A 24,638-nucleotide genomic window follows, 5' to 3' on the forward strand; every position below is an offset into this window, starting at 1 on the left:
CCCAGATCAATTCTGAAATAGACTGACTCAACAACCCACAGTAAAAACCTGGCAGAAAAAAGAAATGTGTCTGCATGCATTGATACGATTTTCCTAAGTGTTTTAAGCTTACAGAAAATATCCAACTTCAACCAAAACTTACAAAATGCACAAAGAAACAAGAAATGGATGTACCATCAGTAGAGAAAGTAATAAACAAAACTAGTCTTAGATAGGTCCCAGTTGTTGGAATTATCAAAGACAAAAACTTTAAAAATAAACACTCCAGTGAAAAAGGTGAACATGTATATAAAGAGATGGGCATTTCAGTACAGAATGGAAACGATAAGAAATAAATGAGATAGTGGGAGGAAAATGTGATTTTTCAGTCATAGAACACTACATGCTAACTGATGCACTCTTTCCGGTAGAACCACTCGAAACACTTAAGGATCTCATCTGAAAATATCTTGATATAATTTGTTTGTATTTGATCGGGGGTCTTTATTCCTTTATATGATGAAACAATAGTATGAATTTCAGGGTTAGTCAAACAAAATGTCAGCTCTCAGAAACATTTCTAAGTGTGTGCATATTCTGTGCCCATCTCTCTCTCTCAGTGCATATGGTCCACCTGGGACTGCCTATCAGATTTCCCACACCCACTACTTGGCTCAGAGTGATGATTTTCTAGGGTGACTGAGAGGTCCTCTCTTCCTTTTGTGAACCAAATCAAGCAAATTAGGGTTTTTACTGAGATTTGATACATATTTTATGGGAAAGAGAGGGTCTTTATTCCTCTAGGATCACTAGTTAGAAGAGTTATGCAATCTTGGATCTTCCAAACTTTCTTTGCCCACATGTGGAATGTAATTGAAAAAGAAATAGCCATAGGAAAGTAACGCCAAATAGAAGGAGAAAATGAAAAAGGTAATTTTACAAAATTTTTTCTGGGGTCTTTATTTCTTGGCTTGCCAGAAAAAGCCTTCATTTGAATACAGACTTGGAATAAGCTTGATAGTTCAAATAAAATTACAAAAACTGTGGAAATTATTTTTTAATGTTGGAAAATTTTTAGCAAAACAGAAAACATACAAAAATAGAAGATAAGTACCTTTTACTAAATAAAAATGTACAGATTTTAAAACATACCAGAAAACAAGAAGTTGTATAATGAATATAAACATTTGCTACAATTATGAAAACGATTTCATTTCCACAACAAATAATATTCCTGATATCAACAATAATGAAAAATGTTAACTACACTGGAATTTAAAATGGAACATGCAAATGTACAAGAAGTTATAACACATAGCAGGTAGCTAGCTACTCAAGATGTAGGGAGATTTGATAGGATAGATGACTTAGAAGCTTTTTCTATTTGCAAAACCAAGTATGCTTATTAAGAGAGACAAGTCAAATAGTTTAGCATATCATCCATTATTAACCTGGTAGTACATGGTATAATTTATTTCCCATAAAGCTAACTATAATAGTCCCTTATATAAGCCAGCCTCAATGATTGCTATTAAATTAGTGTCACCAACTAGTAGATTACACAGTTTGAAACACTTCTGCTGATTGTTCCATGGAATTACTGTTTATATGAAACCTTAATATCTGCTAAACATAAAAGTAAAGCTAAAATGAGATTATATAATTAAGAAATTCATCCTAAAGATTTCCATTTAAAGACAAATAATTGTATGCATTATTTCATGATGTCTAGTAAATATGTCACTTTCATAGAAAATTGCCTAATAGTTTTTAAATTTAAATGGAAAGATAGGGATCCCTGGGTGGCTCGGCGGTTTAGTGCCTGCCTTCGGCCCAGGGCGCCATCCTGGAGTCCAGGATCGAGTCCAGCATCAGACTCCCTGCGTGGAACCTGCTTCTCCCTCTGCCTGTGTCTCTGCTCTCCTGTCTCTCTCTCTGTCTCTCTCTGTCTCACATGAATAAATAAAATCTTTTTAAAAATTTTAAAAAATAAATGGAAAGATAAAGTATAAAGTCAAAAATACCAAAGATTACTTTGTTTAGATCAGAACATACACACTAGCTATTACAGAATATAAATCTGAACATGCTGAGTTGTGTGTGTATTATTAGTGTGTCAGGACACTCTAGAAAAAAAGTACAAAAAAAGAAAGAAAACCTCAGTGGTGACATAATACGTATTGGTGTAGAATAGTGTGTTTAGAGAAATAAAAGAAAGGCCTTATGATAGAAGTAAATGAAAAAGAGCTACTTTTGCATAAAAAAATGGGATTATCAACAATACTTCAAAAAAGTGTGGCAGTTATGTTTTACGTCACAATTTTGCTTAGTATCATGCTTAGAAATATGCACTCTCCTATTAGTGCAGCCACTCATTGAAATGATAACTTGGAAAGTCACTGTTTAGAGCATTAAAATGTTAGGTCTAGTTCATTGCAAAGGATTTCTTCAGCTTTAAGAGAAACAACATTTTCCATAACACTAACTGCATCTTATTAGATTTGAGCTTTATAAACAAATTCCAAAATTATTTGAGTGTATTTTCTATATATGCTATGGCCAAGTATTTTAAAAATTTATTTTAATCAAATATTAAATTCTAACATGTGAAAGATATCCCACTGATAATTTTAAAATACTGCCTCATCTGAGTACAGTAAATCATCCTTATTTTATGATACATATTTATATAAAACATGTTTAAAGAAATGCATTTATTGTAATCAGTTGTTGAAACAGAATATAAATATTATTTCCATTCAAAATTCATGATAATTCTATCAGAGCTAAGTTTAAACGTACCTTTAAATGTACTGACTCTAATGAATAAACTTTGCCAAAAGTACTATGATTATCATGGAACCATGATTCACATTTTTAAGAAAAATTAAATTCCCTTTAATAAACCTATCATGGAAAAGGAAATATAGATATCAATTAGCGCAACTGATAACATCACAAAAGGAGACAGTCATACACCATCTAGTATCTGAGGAAAGAACATAATACTGCTTAAATGCTACTTATAATACTACTTAAATAGTCCTGCCCAAATGTTAGACCTGATTCTGTTGAAACCTATAGATCTAGCTACTCATTTTAAAAACACAGAAACACAGATGTCAGAGAAATGTCCCAAAAATAGTATGAAGGTGTAATCAATAACGTACAGACTGCATATGATCCTATGGGAAAAAGATTTTGTCAACAAATAAATTACAAAACAAAAACAGAGACAAAACTTGAAGATAAATGAGTTTAGTGTGAACATGTGCATGTATATATAAATTACAATAATTTTGGTTCAAACAAAATAAAAGTAATGGAATCTTTAAGACAATGGGAACATAAGAACAATGATTTTTAAAGGATACGGTTTTAAAATTTGCATATGATTATGACATTATGGTTTTTTAAAGAAATACTTTTTTAAAGATACATATTTAAGCTTTTACATACGTAAAAGTATGGTTTATAAGCAGTTAAGATATAAATAATATAATGTTAGACTTCAGTTGATAATCATTGAAACTATGTGATGCTTACATGAGGAATCATATTAGTCTTCTTTCATCTAAGTTTTTTCATAATAAAATTTAGGGGCACCTGAGTGGCTCAGTGGGTTAAACATCTGCCTTCAGCTCAGGTCATGATCCAGGAGTCCTGAGATCAAGCCCCATATTGGGCTCCCTGCTCAACGGGAAGCCTGCTTCTCCCTCTCTCTCTGCCTCTGTCTGCCACTTCTCCTGATTATGTGTGCTCTGTCAAATAAATAATTAAAATCTTTAAAAAAATTAAAAATTATTTTATAGTGCCTATTTTTTTTATTTTTTTAAAATTTTTATTTATTTATGATAGTCACACAGAGAGAGAGAGAGAGACAGAGACATAGGCAGAGGGAGAAGCAGGCTCCATGCACCGGGAGCCCGACGTGGGATTTGATCCGCGGTCTCGAGGATCGCACCCTGGGCCAAAGGCAGGCGCTAAACCGCTGCGCCACCCAGGGATCCAGATAGTGCCTATTTAAAAGACAAAGTATTATAGAGAAGCCATAATAGAGAAATTTATTAATGATTTTTATCTTCTTATTAAGCAGTTTGATTGACTTTTATTATTCAAAATAGATTAACTTATTTTTTTTATTTTTTTCAAAATAGATTAATTTATGCTGTTACTTTTCACGTTTGTAAAACCCAAAAACTTTTTATTCTCTTTCAAATGTATAATTAAGGATTTCACTCATTATATTTACTGAAATTGCTTCCAATGATTGCATTTTATTATAATTACTTTTACTAGTAGAGTAATTTTTCTGATTAAAGCATTTGTAGATGTTACTATGATGAAGACAGAAGATAAATGGATATCCAAGAATAATTTATATCTTTGGCCTTCTTATCTCAAATAACTATTTCCAAATTTATGCTCTTTCTCTTCCCACAAAAATGGAATGTTATATAATCAAAGTGAGATCAGTATGAATTCACCAGTTCTGATGATGTTAATAATGAGAAGATAATACCTAAATTAAATATCTGTATGAGATTTAAGGAAAGGGAGTTCCAGGCAGATGAAAGAAAAAGAAAGAAAAGAGAAAGAAAGAAAGAAAAAGAAAGAAAGAAAGAAAGAAAGAAAGAAAGAAAGAAAGAAAGAAAAGAAAAGAAAGAAAGAAAAGAAAAGAAAAGAAAAGAAAAGAAAAGAAAAGAAAAGAAAAGAAAAGAAAAAAAAGCTCTGAGTTCAGAAAAGGATTAAACTGAAGAAATCAACAAATTCAGTTGTCCAGAAATGAGATAAATGGAAGGAAGAATGGATTCAAGTAAGTTTTGTTAGCAAAAGTCATATTATGATTCATGGTTAGGAATAAGCAAATGTGAGGAAGATTGATGAGAAATGGGGAGGCATGTTCTGGTTGTTGGTGAGGAATTTAAGTTCAGAAAGTAAAGTTTAGGGAGTGTTCAGGAGAGAAAATGCAAGTTTCAAAAAGTAAAGAAGTAGGCAAACTGAAGTAACCAATGTCAAAATCCTTGAAATAGTCTAGGAAAAGACCCTACTGAGATAGGAAATAAAAACTGGTCAAATACATGATATATTAGGAATTAGAGTAGATATGGTTTGAGGTTGGAGGAAAGAGAAGAAAGAACTGTAAGATTTTCCCACACCTCCTCCCACCCAAGCAGCTGCATATACAGTTTCGGGATTTACCAAGACAGAAAAGCTAATAGGAGAGCAGATAAGCAGAGACAGAGTATGTAATCTACAATTGTGTTCTTTTCTTCTTTCCTTCCTTCCTTCATTCCTTCCTTCCTTCGTGCCTTCCTTCCTCTCTCTTTCTTTCCTCCTCCCCTCCCTTAAATTCTTTCCTTAGCTTTCCTTTTCTTCCCTTTCTTTTTAATGAAATTTAAAATCTGTATTTTGTATCCAACCCAAAATGTTAAGAAGACAGTTGCATATATAAATCTGAAAAGTTCAGGGGCTCCTAGGTGGCTCAGATGGTTAAGTGTGTCTGCCTTCAGCTTGGGGTCATGATCTCTGGATCCTGGCATGAAGCCCCACCTCGGGCTCCCAGCTCGTTGGGGAGCCTGCTTCTCCCTCTGCCTGTCCCTCTGCCTCTCCCCTTGCTCATGGTCTCTCTCTCTCTCTATCTCTCTGCCTCAATTGAATAAATAAAATATTTAGTAAATAAAATAAAATAAATAATAAATAAAATAAAATAAATAAATAAAATAAAATAAATAAATAAAATAAAATAAATCTGAAAAGTTCATGAGAGGAAATGTTCAGGAGTTATACATTTCATATCATTACATATCTGACTTTTTAAATCTGTAAAATGAAATGAGATTCCCTGCACAAAAATGGATTCTTGGAATGTTTTGCAATTTGTAAGTTTGGAAGACAAAACAAAAACTTTTTAAAGTAAGTGTGTATTTTCATGTCAGGACTTTAAGTATCAGAGGTTATTTTTGTACTTCAAATTCATCTAATAATGTATCATGCTTCACAAGAATGAGTGAATCAATAAACAAGTAAGATGGAAATCCTGAGGAGAACCATTCAGAATAAAGTATTTTTTTTAAGATTCTATTTATTTACTCATGAGAGACAGAAAGAGAGAGAGGCAGAGATACGGGCAGAGGGAGAAGCAGGCTCCATTCAGGAAGCCCAATGTGGGGACTTGATCCTGGGATTCCAGTATCACACCCTGAGCTGAAGGCAGACGCTCAACCACGGTGACACCCAGGCATTCCTAGAATAAATCATTTTAAAAAGATGAGAGAACCTTCTGGCCACAGTATCTTAGCCATCCTCCTAAAATGCCTCAAAAACTGAACACAATATATAAGTTAATGGCTTTCAAAAAAGTAGATAATTTCTGTCAGTGTAGGACAGTGATTTCTGAGAGATAGAAATAAGACCTCTATCAACATCTCAGCTGACTGCCTGGAGACAGTGCCCAGGGCATATCCAAAGGGAGTTGCCAGATTGAAGGTAGAAGAATAGGAAAAATAGGAGCAAAAATTTCCCCAGGTTTTATGAAAATCATTTACCCACAGATCCAAGAAGCTCAACAAACTCCAAAAAGAAGAAATACAAAGAAAGTTACACGAAGGCATGTGATCATGAAGTTTTTCAAAGCTAGAGACACAGAGAAGAACTTAAAAGTAATCAGAGAAAGAGGACACATTATGTATAGAAGAACAATTACAGGATTAAAACAAGGTAATACAAAATATAATAGAACAACAATTGAATGGACTGAAGAAGAAAATTGTCAACCTAGATTTCATATCCAGTAAAAAAGGCAAAACAGAGGCAAAACAAAGGCAAAGACTCAAATATACAGAAACTATAAGGATTCATTACCCACAGATCTGCCCTGAAATATGTTAATAGAAGTTATTAGAATAAAATATTAACACATAACAACCTAGTATGAAGAATACTAAAAATCTGTGAATAAATATAATTTCCTATTTAAATTCCCTTCAAGAATAATTGTTTATAAGCAAATAATAAGAATGTTTTATGGCACTTATGACATATGTAGAAAGAAATGTTTAAATATTACATGTAGCATGGGAAAGTATATATGGAAATATTCATTTTATAGTTTACATAAGTTTTAAGTGATACAATATTATTTGAAAGCATAATATGACAAGTAGAAATGTATACTAGGAAATTTAAAGTAATCTATCTCACGCACAAAGAATTACAGTTAATAAATGGACAAAGCAAATAACAGGCAGTCATGAAAAACTCAGTTAATTCAAAAGAAAGTTAAAAAAGAAAGACTAAGACAAAGGTACAAAGAAACCACATACACACATACACAGCCCAAAATGATAGATACAAATCTAACCATATCGTAGCCAAATCAAACTCAAATAGGTTAATCATCCCGTTTAAAAAGTAGAGATTGTCAGTGATGCAGCTATTGAAAATAAAATGTTATAAATTTAAGAGAAAAAATATTATTAGGGATAAAATGATCACTATTTATTGATATCAGCAATTCACCAGAAATAAGCAATCCTAAATGTTTATGAACTTAATAACAAAACTTCAGAATACATAAAAAAGAACTGAAAAGAGAACAAGGCAAATCATAGTAAGTTTTTTTTTTTTTTTTTTACAAATAACTCACATAAAAAGTAGACAGAAAATCAGTAAGGAATAAGAAAGCTTGAACATTATACTTAGTGGTTAAACACTCAGGACTTTCCTTTAAACAAGACAGGAATGTCTGCTCTCAGCATCCTATTGAGTATAGTACAGAAAATCCTAGACAGAGCAATAAGGCAAGAAAATGAAATAAAAAGATCTACAGTTTGGGAAAATAAAAAAAAAATTAACATGGTGATATAATTGTCTACTCAAAAAACTTCCAAGGACTAGAAGTTGTATATTTTGAACCATCCTGTCATCCCAAAGAGAAAACACACTTGGTCACAGTGTTTGATACTTCTAATGCACTGTTGAATCCAATTTGCTAGTATTTTGTTGACTATTCTGTACCCATGTCCATCAGGCATATTAGCCTATAGGTTTCTTTTCCTGCAGTGTTCTCGTCTTGTTTGGGTATCAGGGTAATGCCAACATCATAAAATGAGTTTGCATGTGGGTGTTCAATTTTCCCAACTCCATTTGTTGAAGAGACTGTCTTTTTCCTTTGGATATTCATTCCTGCTTTGTCAAAGATTAGTTGACCACAAAGTTGAGGGTCCATTTCTGGGCGCCCTATCCTGTTCCATTGATCTGTGTCTGTTTTTGTGCCAGTACCATACTGTCTTGGTGATTATAGCTTTGTAATAGAACTTGAAGTGAAACATTGTGATGCCACAAGCTTTGGTTTTCTTTTTCAATATTCATTTGGCTATTCAGAGTCTTCTCTGGTTCTATACAAATTTTAGGATTATTGATGGTATTTTGATAGGGACTGCATTGAATGTATAGATTGCTCTGGGGAGCATAAACATTTAACAATATTTGTTCTTCCAATCCATGAGCATGGAATGTCTTTCCGTTTCTTTTTGTGTTCCTCAATTTCTTTCATGGGTGTTCTATAGTTTTCCAAGTACAGATCCTTTGTTGTGCCTTTATTTTTTAAAATAAGTTTTCCGTCCTTTTTTTTCTGTCTTCTCTCCTTCTGGGACTCCTACCATGTATATATTGATTTGTTTGATGGTTTCTCATAAGTCCTTTAGACTCTCTTCACTCTTTCATTCTTTTTTTGCATTTGCTTCTCTAATTTGATCATTTTAAATGATCTTTCTTCAACTTTGCTGATTTTTTTTTCCTTCTAAGATTGATCGAGTCTACTGTTGAAGCTGTTTATTAAATTTGTCAGTTCAGTATTCTTTAGGTACAGAATTTTTGTTTGGCTCTTTTTTCCCCCTTTTTTATATTTCTATTTTGTTCATGCATCATTTTCTGGATTTCATTTACTGTTGCTATGTTTCCTTTTAATGCACTAGGCTCATTTATAGTGATTTGTTTTGTTTTGTTTTTCGGTCAGGCAATTTATAGATCTCAATTTTTTTTTTACTGTTTTTAATTTATTTTTTATTGGTGTTCAATTTACTAACATACAGAATAACCCCCAGTGCCCGTCACCCATTCACTCCCACCCCCCGCCCTCCTCCCCTTCCATCACCCCTAGTTCGTTTCCCAGAGTTAGCAGTCTTTACGTTCTGCCTCCCTTTCTGATATTTCCCACACATTTCTTCTCCCTTCCCTTATATTCCCTTTCACTATTATTTATATTCCCCAAATGAATGAGAACATATAATGTTTGTCCTTCTCTGACTGACTTACTTCACTCAGCATAATACCCTCCAGTTCCATCCACGTTGAAGCAAATGGTGGGTATTTGTCATTTCTAGTAGCTGAGTAATATTCCATTGTATACATAAACTACATCTTCTTTATCCATTCATCTTTCGTTGGACACCGAGGCTCCTTCCACAGTTTGGCTATCGTGGCCATTGCTGCTATAAACATCGGGGTGCAGGTGTCCCGGCATTTCACTGCATCTGTATCTTTGGGGTAAATCCCCAACAGTGCAATTGCTGGGTCGTAGGGCAGGTATATTTTTAACTGTTTGAGGAACCTCCACACATTTTTCCAGAGTGGCTGCACCAGTTCACATTCCCACCAACAGTGTAAGAGGGTTCCCTTTTCTCCGCATCCCCTCCAACATTTGTTGTTTCCTGCCTTGTTAATTTGCCCCATTCTCACCGGTGTGAGGTGGTATCTCATTGTGGTTTTGATTTGTATTTCCCTGATGGCAAGTGATGCAGAGCATTTTCTCATATGCATGTTGGCCATGTCTATGTCTTCCTCTGTGAGATTTCTGTTCATGTCTTTTGCCCATTTCATGATTGGATTGTTTGTTTCTTTGGTGTTGAGTTTAATAAGTTCTTTAGAGATCTTGGAAACTAGCCCTTTATCTGATATGTCATTTGCAAATATCTTCTCCCATTCTGTAGGTTGTCTTTTAGTTTTGTTGACTGTATCCTTTACTGTGCAAAAGCTTCTTATCTTGATGAAGTCCCGTCCCCGAGACACAGGAGCTGCACCAACCTTCCCGGGCGGAAAGATCTCAATTTGTAAGGTTTCTTGTTGGAGATTTTTATTTTTTTTCTTTGCTGTGTCATGGCTTCCTGATCCTTTGTGTTCCTTACATCTTTGTGTTGTTGTCTGTGCATATGAAAAAATAGCCACCTCTCCAAGTCCTTATCTACCATCTTTGACAAGGAAAATCTTCACCTGTCAATCCAGGGAGAGATTTTAGGAGTCTCTCAAGCCTTTTCTGTATATATGTGTCTTCTCTGGACTTCTCTATATAAATTACTGAACAAAGGATTGACTGGTTTCTTTTCCTTTTAGGAGCCCATAATCTCTTGTTCCATCTGGTGTCTGACTGCTGTACAATAGGCCAGTATGTTGGATGCATGCTTTATTTCTATCCCTCCTTCCTTGTCCAGGTGTCTAACTCTGTACCTTCTCTCTCTGTTGCTGAGCCAGTCTGGGTACAGTAAGCCACCTGCGCCTTTTCTTTGTTCTGATTTGCTCTCATTAAACTATGCCAGTTCCTTCAGCATTCCACGTAAAAAGAAACAAACTACTTCCTCCAACAGCTCATTGATAGATCAGGGCCATAGCAGGCATACTCAACACTTTATCTCTTTCTTGGGGGAGAAGCCTCAGATTCTGTTTTCTCTCAATCTCACAGAGCCATCTCACCTTCCGCAAGCAAGCAGCTTACCATGTTATTTTTTTCTCACCTACCTCTAGGTATCTTATTTTTGACTATTCCATCAACACTCCATGTGAGGCAAGACAGAAACTGGCCCCTCAGGTAGCACAACTAAAAGGCCAGTGTCTTCTATGTTTCACTCTTCTTTTATTCAGGGAGAAGTTTCAAGTTAAAGCCAGCCCCCTTTAATCCCTAAAGCCTCAACTCTTTGACCACATGGTCTTTCTGTCTTGACCAAACCCCATCTTGAGCCATTTCCTTAGCATTGGCTACCTAGGGTCCCACCATAAGTCACCTTCCTAGCATACATTATCTGGTGCAATCTGATTGGCTCATGATGAATAATAGACACTCCTATCACTTAGCAAATTCCAAGAGCTTAAAGGTTATGTCCCAAGAACTGAGGATAAAATCCAGCCACATATTTTATTTTATAGATCTTCTACTCAGGGTATGAAAAGGTTGAAATTAAGGTGTTCCCTAAATGTGGACCCTGAATCAAGGAATGAAGCACTTTCAATCTCCTTAGGTTGTTTGAGAAATTCATTCATATGTAGTTTTGTGACTGATATCCTCTTTTTTTGTTGTTGTTGTTGTTAGCTCTTGGCTGGAGAGCATTCTCAATGTCTAGTGGCCACTTCTGGGTCTTTGTGACATGGCCCACTCAGCAATATGCCCATTTGCTCCTCAGGCCAAGAGATCAGTCTCTGCTTTGAGTATCTTTTAACATGGGCTCATTTAATTATGTCTGATCCACATAGGGATAACCTCTCTACTGATTATATTAAAGTCAACTGATTAGGGACTTTAATTAGGTCTTCAAAATTCCTTTGACCATATCACAGGAATATTTCTCATCATATTCACAGCTGTTACTGGTACTCAAGTGGAAGAGTTTATAGGGTGGGAATTTGGGGTCTCAATTTTTGCTTGCCACATCTCTGGGAAACAATTTGTCAGTTTCTCATAAAATTAAAACAGAGCAATTGCACTACTGGGCTTTTATCCTAGAGAAATTAAAACTCATATTCACACAGAAACCTTCACATGAATATATGTATCATCTTTGTTCATAATAACTCGATACAAAAATGCAAAACTCAAATGTTAATTTTTAATTAACTTACCAAAGAGGAATCATATTTAGAGAAGAGATCTAGCAAAGGAATGAGGATTTCTAAAGGAATAAACTTCATGGGAAAGGACTCATACATGCAACAGGAAAACAGAGCAGTGCCATGGTGATTAACAGGAATTTAAAAAGACTAGTGTGGTTTAACCTCATAAAACAGTGGAAAAATGATGAAAGATTCCTTTCAATACTATAAAACCCATAATTGGCATATAATCAAATAAATTACCTAGGGAAATTTTACTAATTAAAATATAAACACTTTTAATACATCATTTTACTTGTTTAATATAATTGTCTATATATAGTATCCTTGTGAAATATCAATTTACTGTACAATAAAATGTAGCTGGATAAGCTATAGGTTTCATTTTCAACACCTATTGATGACGAGAACCTTGGCATTTTCAACAATATCTCCAAGTACCTAACAGTAATGAATCAGGTGTATGAAAGTATCATGCATGATAATAAAATAAATGTCCCTAATGACCTTTATAATATGTGAAGAAAATAAGGAAGGAGAAGGAGGCAGAAGAAAAGTAAAGGTAAAGGAGAAAAAATATTAAAACTCAAAGTTGAGATAATAGAGATTGGCTAAAGGAAAGCATTTGTTGGGGTTTTTTGGGTTCAATGTTGTTAAGAACATTATAAATGAATGAACTTTTTTCATCACTTATGTGTGCACGTATGCATATACACATACTTGTGTTTTAATATTTCCTAAATTAGAACATGTTCTGTAATCATAGTTGGTTAAAGGAATTTTATAATGAAAATTCTATTTCCTTTACATATGCTAGCTTGGACTGCAATTCTTTTGTTGACAATAATACAAAGAATATGGCAATATCAAATGTTATAAAAGAGATGTCAGTAGCCTAAAAGAACTTTTAAAGAAAATAAAAAGTACATTTTCAGAAATCCTACATTACTGAAGCTCTTCAAATCACAGAGGAAAATACTGTACAGAAAAACACAGATGTGGATACACCAATTAATCAATAACTAGATTTAAAATTCCAGAATATGAATAAAGAAATGATTTAGGCATATCTTAATGAATTCTTTTCACTTGTTTTTTTAAATTGAGCATGAGGGATATATGATTAAAAGATATATTTAATTAAATTTAAAAAGCTCTTTCAAAAATATAAAATATACGTTGTGGAAATTTTGTATAATAATTTACTTAGCAATGTTTCTGAATTATTTTTTGTAGCAAGTAAAATAGAAGTGCAATTATACTCTATGGCATTTCTGGTTGTATGAAAATTGTATTGGGTAAGTTCTTAACATTTGCAATCCCAGGAAAGGAACAAAATAATCACATACCGTATGTCCAGATATTTGTTATTTACCAAACTATTAAGCAAAACATCTACTATCCTCCCATTTTGATAAATACCTCTTTATTGTTATCAAGAAGGCTCACAGTCCATCCCTTTTCTCTTTCCACCCTCTAGGTCCTTCTTTCATCAGGATGAGCCTCCCATTCACATATGCATATACTCTCTAGGCTGTTCATCCAAGTTCAGTCTATATTGTAGTCTCTACAATCAACAATTCCCTTTCAACAACCCTCTGAGATTAGAGGTAGATCTAAATGGGTGGTCTGAGCTATAGAAGACTGATTGGCTGTTGAGGATTTAACTAAACTATTCTATTGCTGCCTCAGCATCTAGTCTGTAAACTAAGTGGCTCGCAGGCCCCTTGAACTGACACCAGCCTCTTTCTCAAGTGCATGCCACTGATGACAGCCTACATAGTAACAAGGGTAAGTCTCTGTTAGGACTTTCCCTATGCTGCTGCTGAGGGACAGTCTCTTCAGCCTCTCAACTCCTTCATTTATGCACCCTCGAGATAAGACCATCCTAGAGCTTACCAAAATGTCTCATGGTTAGTTTAAATTGACCAATCCAGCCTTAGCCTGGGAACTCCAAAAGCATTCTACCCACAAATCCTAACAAAGACATGTACCTCAAGTCTGCTGCTTGCTTTCTGCCCACACCCTGCCCTGACCTCCCCATGTGGTCACTTAAGGCATGCTGTGTTCTTCCTCCAGTACTGTGAGTAATAAACTTCTCTATTTCACTTTCCCTTGTGGTCTTTGTTAAACTGTGGCTCAGTATTCACCCAAGGGCCTCATTTAACAAATGTTAATTTAAAAAAATATCTCAACACTAGCAAGGAAGCTAGCATAGGCCATGGAACCAAACTGAGGCTCATTTCGGGTAGAAGAGAATCTCTAAGGCAGCTATAATGTAGATAGGTGTTCATTAGGTTCAGCACTCTCCCCAGGGGCCTGAAGAAAAGGCTATAGCCAGAGAAGAGCCAGAATGAGTCCCTCATAGAAATCAGGCCCATATCAGAAGCTCTAAGCTCTTCTTGGCCAGGTATAAGGCTGGCACGGTAAGGCAAAATGCTTGAAAATCAAACTGACTTATAAGAAATGTACTTCAAGGCTAACAGGTTGTTGATAAAATGCTGGCATGTTGGTCAAATGATTTTTTAAAACTCCTGATATGAAATAGTGAGTCACGTTTTCACATTTTTTCCTTCCCTCCTTTTATTGTGTCAATAATTCCTTCATCTTGCCATCACATATTTGCTATCGCACCTCACAAGTTCCACTGCACTATTTATTGAGAAGAACTCTTCTGAGTTCTTCACTATTCCCATAAAAACACCTTTGCCAGAGAATCTGCAGTAATTCTCCAATTACCTAAGTTATCTAGAGAGTCCAACAAAACTACACCAAATAGTACCATGACTGATTGGCTGAATTTAAATTATGGAAATACTTTCATAACTACTAGATTCATCTATCTGAATATGGAAAGGATTTTTTTAAAGATTTATTTATTTATTCATGAGAGACAGACCGAGAGAGAGAGGTTGAGACACAGGCAGAGGAGATGCAGGCTCCTCACAGGGAGCCCAATGCGGGACTCGATCCCAGAACCTAGGATCACGCCCTGAGCCACAGACAGGCACCCAACCACTGAGCCACCCAGGCATTCCAGGATTTTTTTTTAACAAATCAGATTTAGTACATGCTTTTTAGTGAATGAAATTCCTTAGTGAATATAACTGAAGCGAAGGTTTTGTGTCATTAGAAGGAATTATTAAAAAACATAAATTAAAAAGCAATCCCAATGTTAAAGTAAAAATTTTGTTGAACATAAAATATTTCTTAATACAATGGTAAATTAAATATCTTTCGTTTTCTTTATTGTAAGTGTGGTGAGTGAAGATAGTATGTAACTACATCTAGATGGCTCTTCCAGTTTATCAAGCTTCGAGATTACCATACTCTAAAATGCTTCCCAAGTGCCATTATTTTAACTAAAATTATTTGATATGTACCTGTACCTTGGACAGTACGCTTTATATCAGTTAAATCTTTACATTAATATCTTTGTATTTTCCTTAATGAGTCCCTTTCAATGTTGAAGAAAAGTGATAAAGGAAAATAAAATGAATTGGAGATAAAAGAAAATGCTTGAGAATGCATGTTCACTCATCAGATTTTATCATTAGCATTACTTTCATTGAATTAAAGGAAAACTAATTTAGTACTGAAATACGCAAATAGCTTGTTTGTGATGTTATAGTTCTACGTCTTACAGTGCTAATTGGCTGCCTGTTGAGCCAAAGAAATCACTGCAGGAAGATCTAATATGTCTGTTACTATTCAACTAACAGTGCTAAAAAAGCTAGCATATATTTATATACCCTTACTGCTTCGCACTAAATGTAGTATATAATAGGTACATAATAAAGATTAATGAGAAAAAAAATAGTGAAATGGAGGTCAATATAATAGTCCAATTTTCACAGGGTCTTGGTTACTCTCTGGTCACCAACCTGGCACCTTCAGAAAGTATTGCTTTTAAACCCTTAGAGTACACCTAAGGCACTTAAGTTGCCTTTAGTACACCTAAAAGCAACTTAATTATAACAGTGAGTACCCCCAGATAAATCTAATGAGTGAATGAAAATGCAATTAATATTGATGAGCTACTAGAAATACACACTATTACCAAGTCTTTAATTCTCATACATTAAAGCACAAACTATAATGGAATCCCAGTGAGCTGAAAGAGTTAATAAAGCTTCATACTGCCCTGAAAATCTCCACTTTGGAACAAAACTGAGAATTGAGTTTGAGATTGAATCACCTATTGTAGGAGTGATAAACAGAGGAATAGATCAAATGACTGTTACAGTGTAACCATGAATTTTCTATCCTGTCTTATTTCACAGAAGGTGGGTTATATATCTGGCTGATAGATTCTAGGTTTTTCAAGAAGACACGGGAGATGTTAAAACAAATACTAGAAAAAAGTATGTGAAATAGATTCTGTAATTAATATATCTACAAACAAATGGCTGAGCAACAAGCAAGAAACTCTCAAAGTTAATGATGGAGAAATCAGTCAATAATTATTTCTAGTTTGACTCCATGCCAAGAAACAGAAATCGTTTTAATGAAAAATGTAATAGGAGAAAAAGGAACACTTGAGCAAGCTACATGAAAACAAAAACGTCAGTGCTAGATGTGAAATTATTGATGCAGATAAAGAGAAACTCTTTAGATTTACTCTTTTCTTTGGGTGATAGCTCACAATGCAGGCAGAGTATCTGCAGAATAATGGAAAGAAGAATTTTCTTGTATGCTTGATAGAAACTCAGGAAACTATGTGAGATTGATATAATGAGACAATCTACAATGCCTAGAGAAGAGGTATTGAGCAACGTCAAACCATTAAACAAATCACAGTGGGCTGGATACCCAGAGACCAAAAAACAGCTTTCAGAAAGTCTGATAGAAAATAAATAAATAAATAATAATAAAAAAAGAAAGTCTGATAGACTTTATGACTTGGCTAGTGGCCAAGGCACTGCACATGAAAGATGACTGAGATAGGTTTGATACTGAATTGCATTTGTGAAAGGATAGACAAAACTAATTCAGGAAGACATACAGAAATCCACGAGGAAGTAGATTATAGACAGAGACAATATTTCATTTGAAAAACACAAATCTGACAAATGAAACTAAAGGGATCACTAATCATACCATCCCTTTAAGAAGAAAGAGGAAAAAAATTAACGAATGAATTTTAAAAATTCACCCATAGATGGAATATATAACACTGTGCCCGGTGCAATATCAATCACTTGCTATTACTTAATTTTAGCAATACTTCAATAAGCCACTTTATCTTTTTTTTGTCATCTAAAGAAACTGAGGTTTATAGACTTCATCTCCATGAGAAATATATTTTAAAGTAAACTCAAGTAGCCTTCATCTCTACTTACTACTAGAGCTGTACCTAAAATTGTCCTTGACTATTCAATGTCATAGTCCTCTTCTCTACTTTTTATCACACTATTTCACTCAAACCCTTCCTTTCACCACTTGTGTTTATCAGTTCTATTGTTATACGCAAGTCTTTGAAATAACAATTTTTCTAATTTAACAACCCGTTTATTGTTTGACTTTTTTTTTTCTTGGCCAATGCAGACAATACAGTTCACCATTCCCATCACTTTCTTGATGATTTAAAAAATTCTCTTTCCCCTGAGATAAATCATCCCTCATCTTCCAATTCTGAATTAATCCTACCATAATCATTCCCATTTCTTTTACCCAGGATTCTAACCCCTATCTTGGCAAATCATCTAACTCTACCAATGGACATCAATGAAGATTCAAGGACTCCAATATCGATAATCTTTCTACATTCTTCCAGTTTCCTAGACAGCTTTGTAAAATGTTTATTGACAGCAGTTTTTCTGAGACTCTCACACTTCCCCAGTCACCAGGGGTACTTAACTACCTACAACCTTAACAGCATCTGAAATAACTTTTCTTATTTCTCTGCTGCCTCAGAAAAAGATGTAGTTTTTCTGTTTCTTGTTTTTGTTTTGCTTTGTTTTTTTTCTCCTTAAATCAAAAGCTAATCCTATTTTGTTTTTCTGGCTTGGGTTACTAAAGTCTGTTTCATTTTAAAGATGAGATGCATTTAGCAACCCAAATCTCAATTATATGGTATATATAATATTTGTAATTCTGCAAGAAGAGAGGCATGATGTTGCATAATAAATCTCCATGAAAATGTGTAATATGTGTCTAGACATAATAAAATATTGTGTAGGTTTATTTAATGAATGCATAAATAGAAAAGGTAATTTAAAAGAAGTATTTCACAAAGATAAAAAGGAAAAAGTCACACTCTAAATTCATGTACTCATGCTCCTTGGTATAGGTATAAATTTATTTGTATAGACTGCATTAAATAATACCAATTACAACTATCCTTTCATTAAAAACATCAAACATTCACATATTCCTCTTTCTAAATTACAGAACCACAGTTCATGGTCCCTTTCTTTTTATTTCTTTATTTTATTTTTTACTTTCTGTGACAAAACAATATTATTATATGCTGCACTGAATTTTTTATATAAATCAGTAAATCATTAGAGTTAGCTGAGATATTTTAAATATTGTATTTAAAAGGAGGACAAGTCTTATCATTACCAAATTAAATCAGCTTTTCCTGGTCTCCAGTGATATCAAGACAAATTAAATTGTGTTATTCACAACTTTCTAAGAAACAGATTTTTAAAAGTTCTGCTTTACTCTTCCATAAAATCAATTATAATTACTTCTTGGATTTGCATTTGATTTAAAGTTGAGTAAAGCTTCAACAATTTTCCATGAAGTGATTTGACATAATATTAAATGCTTTTCCACTGTGTACAATTATATTTTCCTTAATAAGACCTAATAGTAATATGTTCAATATGTACCTCATTATGATTCTGAAATCCTATACTTTTTAAGGGCAGAATATAGCTATTAACTTGATAAAGACTTTAAAAGAAAATAATTTACTGAATAAATATAGATTTCACACTTCCCCTATTTCAGTAATATTTTATTATCAAATATTAAATATGAATTCCTGAGTTAGGATGTGCATTCTAATTTAAAGGTAAAAAAGACGTTGCAAAATTTCTAGTCAACTTTTCAGGAAATGATTAGAAAATAATACATTAAAAGGGAAAGAAATAATATGAAAACCCTGAAGGTGAGGAGAATTTAGCATTTGATCTTATGGTATTAATAAAGCTATATATATAATAAGGCCGGTCTTTTTTTTAAATAAAGATTTTGTATACAGAAGTTAGATGAGGACAATATAGCAAGAACAATTCATCTTAATGTTTTTAAACGGACCCAGACCTATAGGCCCCCTATATTTTCAAAGTTTGATATATATTTAATTTTAATATTAAACTATTGGTTTATTGATCTCTTGGAAAATTGCATCCTCTAGCACCACTGCTACTTTAAATAGATTTGAAATATATTTCTAATCAATTTCATTCAGGTAACCTTTAATAGTTTAAACAGGTTAATTTTTAATGTCATTTATATTTGAAAGGAGCTCAAAATATTCGACTGTTAAATATTTAATAATATCATTACAAAACATTTAAGTAATTCAAGGCAAGACCCTAGAGGCATAGGGATCACTATTTCTGGCTCTTGAAACACCAAACAAGTCCATTGAGATTTATGCATTTTTTTCATGATTTAATAATGTGGTTTAAGTTGTTGCTAGCTTTGCAAAAATATAGTGTAATAGCACAGATGTGACTGTTAATTAAAAAGTCTCTTGTCAGAGCAAATGGGTTTCTGGGTGATGTTTTAAGCAAGATTATGTCATTTAGAAAACAATTCTGGAAAAAAAAAAAGAAAACAATTCTGAGTACACAAAATCCTGAACTTATAAACATTATGTGCCTAAGAGACCACTACTCTTTTCTGTCCCTAACCACCATGCTGAGTGAAGAAAAGTAAAGGTAATTTACACAAAGTATTTTTACATATTTTGGTAATCTCATACTATTTTAATTCAACGATGTTACTTTTTTAAAGATTTATTTATGTGAGAAAGAAATGGGGGGAGGGGCAGAGGCAGAGGGATAGAGAGACTTAAGCAGACTCCTTACAAAGTGCAGAGCCCAACACTGGCTGGGTCTCAGGATCCTGAAATCATGACCTGAGCCAAAAGCAAAAGTTAGTTGCTTTAACAACAGCGCTACCCAGGCACCCCAAGACAACCATATTTCTGCCAATGCCAAGATTTATCTTTAGTTTTTCACATTGTAGCTTTGTAATCTTAAAAAACAAAAAAAAAGCCAACAACGTAGGTGACAAGCACCTTTGCATCTTTATATCAATTTTATTGTCAGTGAAAATGGAAATGGCTAAAATTTGCCAAAATAAGATTTCATAAATAATTGATGGCATTTTACATAACTTAAAATGTAGGAAGAAATTAACATGCCCTTCTAAATAATCAGAAAAATACTTAGATTTAAATAAAACCAATTCAAACATTGATTGAAGATATTTTGTGCATGAGGTATCATAAATTATTTTTCCAAAACCATCAAATTTCACCATTTTTTCTAAATCATGATGAAAAGTATTTAAATCACATACATTGGAAAAAATTTATCAATATATATTCACAAGAGAATGAATGATCATTAATATTAAATGTAGGTAATTTTATATAACCTCCTGACATATCATAGATTTTGTAATTTACCAGTTAAGACACTTTGTTTTCCAGCTTATGAAAGTTCCCATGGAATAAACCAAGGAATTTCTCAAACTGTTTGACACATAAAGGAGTATGCTAATAGTGACATTATTCACTTAGACATATACAAACACATTCACATATACTGACACATGCACACATGTACACATTCACTCACAGAGACATGTGAGTGTACATTTGAGTTTTGTACATGTAGAAAACTCAAATGTATGGAATATATATGCATGTATGGGTGGCTGTGTATAGTTAAAAGTATACCCTTGTGAAAATACATTAGAAATCTGGGAGCTGTTTACAAGGCTTCAAATCTATCACTTCACTAATAAGATTTTTATTCTCTTTCCTGGAAATTCTTTCCAATTTTTTTAAAGATTGTATTCATTTGTTCATGAGAGACACAGAAAGAGAGGCAGAGACACAGGCAGAGGGAGGAGCAGACTCCATGCAGGGAGCCCGATGCAGGACTTGATCCCGGGACTCCAGGATCAGGTCCTGGGCTGAAGGCAGAAGCTCAACCGCTGAGCCACCCAGGGATCCCTCTTTCCAATTTTTTATCTAATTTTCATATAATTTCTTTGTTCTTTTATATAATTTTTTTCTCAAAGAACTTTTAAGTTTTTGTTTTAAATGTTCCACTGTGTCATTAGTAAGTATAATGCTTAGCTTAGGGTTTCATTAGAATGCTTGAATAAGGGATCCCTGGGTGGCGCAGTGGTTTGGCGCCTGCCTTTGGCCCAGGGCGCGATCCTGGAGACCCAGCATCGAATCCCACGTCGTGCTCCTGGTGCATGGAGCCTGCTTCTCCCTCTGCCTATGTCTCTGCCTCTCTCTCTCTCTCCCTCTGTGACTATCATAAGTAAATAAAAAAATTTAAAAAAAAGAATGCTTGAATAAGAATGTAAGTGACTTTATTAACTTTTTTGGAAAATACCAGCCATCATATGCTTAAATATTCTCTACTCCTAGTCTGTCATCTAATATATCTGCTCAGACATAAAAAGTCAAAAGGAAAGTCACCTAAGATGTGGGAAGTTGGGGCACCTGGGTGGCTTAGCAGTTGAGCATCTGCCTTCGGCTCAGGATCGAGTCCCACATTGGGCTCCCTGCATGGAGCCTGCTTCTCCCTCTGTCTGTGTCTCTGCCTCCCTCTTTGTCCCTCAGGAATTAAAAAAAATGGAGGGGGAAGTTACGGGGTTCTACCTTCTTGAACTAAATTATTACTACAGAAATTTGGAATTCTTCTGCATCGGTTTGTCTCCTCTGTTGATTAATTCATCTGATAATTTATTTATATCAGCATACACTCACAAAAATTTAAAATCTGTGTGAAATTCAACACTACTTTATTTTCTTGCATTGTGTATACTGACTTTCTTCCAGAGCACAGTACAGGATGAGTAAGAAAGAGTAACTTTATAGTGGAGAAATCTGACAAAAATCATTTCTATTAGGTGATCAAGGTCAATATCAATAGTGACAAGTCATGTTGATAGTATGTACACTTGATATGACATGTTGGAAATGATGCTTTACCTCCATGATCTTCCTCCACAACACATAACCTCAGTCTACTCTCATAAAAACATTATACAAATCCCAACAGATAGACATTCTACAAAACACTTGTCCAGCAATTTAAAAAACTGATAAGGTCCTCAGAAACAAGGAATGTCTGAAGAACTGTTACCGTGGAGTCTGGAGAGACATGAAAATGGAAATGTAATATGGTATGAGATCCTGGAACAGAAAAACTCAAGTTATGTAAGTTGGTAATAATGCATCAGTACTGGTTCATTAGCTATAGCAATGTACCATGCTAGAATGTAAGATCTCACCATAGAGGGAACTGGATCTGAGGTATGTGGACACCGTACTATATACGTATTCCCCATATTTTTGTAATTCAAAAATGTCCTAACCAACGAAGTTTAGTTTTTCTGGAGTTTTGAGATAGAATTGACATATAACATTGCGTTAGTTTAAAGTACACAAATGGTGATTTGATACTTGTGTGTATCGTGAAATGATGACCACACTAAAGTTGGTTAAAACCTCCATTATCTCACATAATTACATGTGTGTGAGAGAGAATCTATTCTCTTAGTAACTTTGAGTAACTTTCAAGTTACTAAAACTTTCAAGTAACTTACTTAGTACTTGAAAGTACTTGAAAGTACTAGCTTTCAAGTAACTTAGTAACTCTTAGTAACTTTCAAGTATTTAATGTAGCAATGTTAACCATAGTCACCATATTGAACCGTTCACTCTCCAATAGTCATCTTCTAAATGGAAGTTTGTACCCTTTGACTGACATATCAACAGTTCCTCCACTATTTTCAGTAGTGGCTGTACCAATGTACAATCCCAACAATAGCACACAAATGGTCCCTTTACTCCACTTCTTTGCAACACTCATTATTTCTTCTCTAAAAGGCAACCATTTTAACAGATTTGAGGGGATATATCATTGTGGTTTCATTTGCATTTCCTTGATGTGTGATATTGAATATCTTTTAATATATTTTTTGGCCACTTGTATGCCCTCTTTGGAAAAGTGTATTCGCATCTGTCCATTTTACAAATCATAGTATTTGAGTTGCTTTGTTTCTGCTATTATATTTTGAACATATTTTACTATTTCAAATAGTAACCCCTTAACAGATAGTTTACAAATATTATATCCTTACAAAAAAAAAACTACATAGTTTTTTCCCCCATTGTATTGTTACTTTTTCTTTCGCTATGATAAAATTTCACATATTCCATTTATTTATTTTTGCTTTTCTTGCTTGTGTTTTGGGTGGCATATTCAAAAATCATTGTGAAACCGATAAAGCTTTTCCTTATTTTTTTTTTATTAAGAGTTTCATAGTCTTTAATCCATTTTGGGTAGTTTTTGTGAGTGGTGTAAGATAGGAGTCCAATTTAATTCTTCTCCTTATGATTATCCAGTTTTCCAAACACCATTGATTGAAGAAACTCTACTTTCTTCATTAAGTATCTTGGCTGCCTTGTCAAATATTAGTAAACTATATATCTGAGGGTTCATTTCTAGGATCCCAATTTTGTTCCATAGTCTACCGACCTATTTTTATGTCAGTAACATACTGTTTTGATTATGATAGCTTTATAATATAATTTCAGATCTGCAAGTGTGGTGCCCCTGGCTTTGCTCTTAATTCTTAGGATTACTTCGGCTATTCAAGGTCATCTGTGGTTCTGTATGAATTTTAGAATTCTCTTTTTATTTCTAGGAGAAAAATCCATTGGAATTTTGATTTGTCTGAGGTAATATGGTTATTTTAATATCAGTTCTTACAGTCCACAAACATGGGGTTGGATCTTTTTATTCATTTACAACTTCTTCATTTCTTTCATCCAAGTCTTCCAGTTTTCAGTATACAGGTTTTTATTGTTTTTGATGCTACTGTAAATGAGTTTCTTTTCTTTATTTCTTTTTTCAGATATCATGTTGTTAGTCTACGGTAACACGGCTAATTTTTTATGTTGATTTTGAATCCTGCAATTTTAATGAATTTGCTATAATAGCTTTTTTGTGGAATCCTTAGAATTTTCTGTATCTATAAGATCATATAATCTTCAAACAGCAAATATTTCTTCTTTCTTTCTGACTTGGATATTTCTTTTTCTTATCTAATTGCTCTGGCTGGAATATCCAGAACTAGTTGAATAGGAGTGGTAAGAACAGATATCCTGTCTAACTACTGATCTTGTATAAAAACGCTTTCATTCCTTCTTCATTGAGCATGTTAGCTGTGCGCTTGTCATAAATGGCCTTAAATATATCACATAGAGTTGTGGTATGTTCCTTCCATATAATTTATTGAGAGTTTTTGTCATGAATGGATGTTGAATTCCATCAAATGTCTTTCTTTCTGCATCTATTGAAATGATCATTTTCAACTTTTATTCTATAAACGTGTATCACATTGATTGATTTATGTATGATGAATCATCCTTGTATTCCAGGGATAAATCTTACTTGATATGGTGTATGACTTTTAATATCCTGTTGAATCCAGTTTCAAATTTCTATTTTCCTCAGAGATATGGTCTATAGTTTCTTATTTGGTGTCTCTATCTGACCTTG

General features: G+C 33.9%; 2 protein-coding genes across 3 annotated transcripts in view; one reads left to right on the plus strand and one right to left on the minus strand.

Annotated features, from left to right (window-relative positions):
• Positions 1–24,638, minus strand: part of LOC112676069 (uncharacterized) — a 446,166-nt gene that overhangs the window by 74,160 nt on the left and 347,368 nt on the right. The window lies entirely within an intron of this gene.
• The window catches only part of LOC112666841 (ral guanine nucleotide dissociation stimulator-like), a 471,056-nt gene that overhangs the window by 70,650 nt on the left and 375,768 nt on the right, over positions 1–24,638 (plus strand). The gene's annotated exons all lie outside the window — the stretch shown is intronic.

This window comes from Canis lupus, chromosome 16, assembly GCF_003254725.2.
Source record: "Canis lupus dingo isolate Sandy chromosome 16, ASM325472v2, whole genome shotgun sequence".
Taxonomy (NCBI): domain Eukaryota; kingdom Metazoa; phylum Chordata; class Mammalia; order Carnivora; family Canidae; genus Canis; species Canis lupus.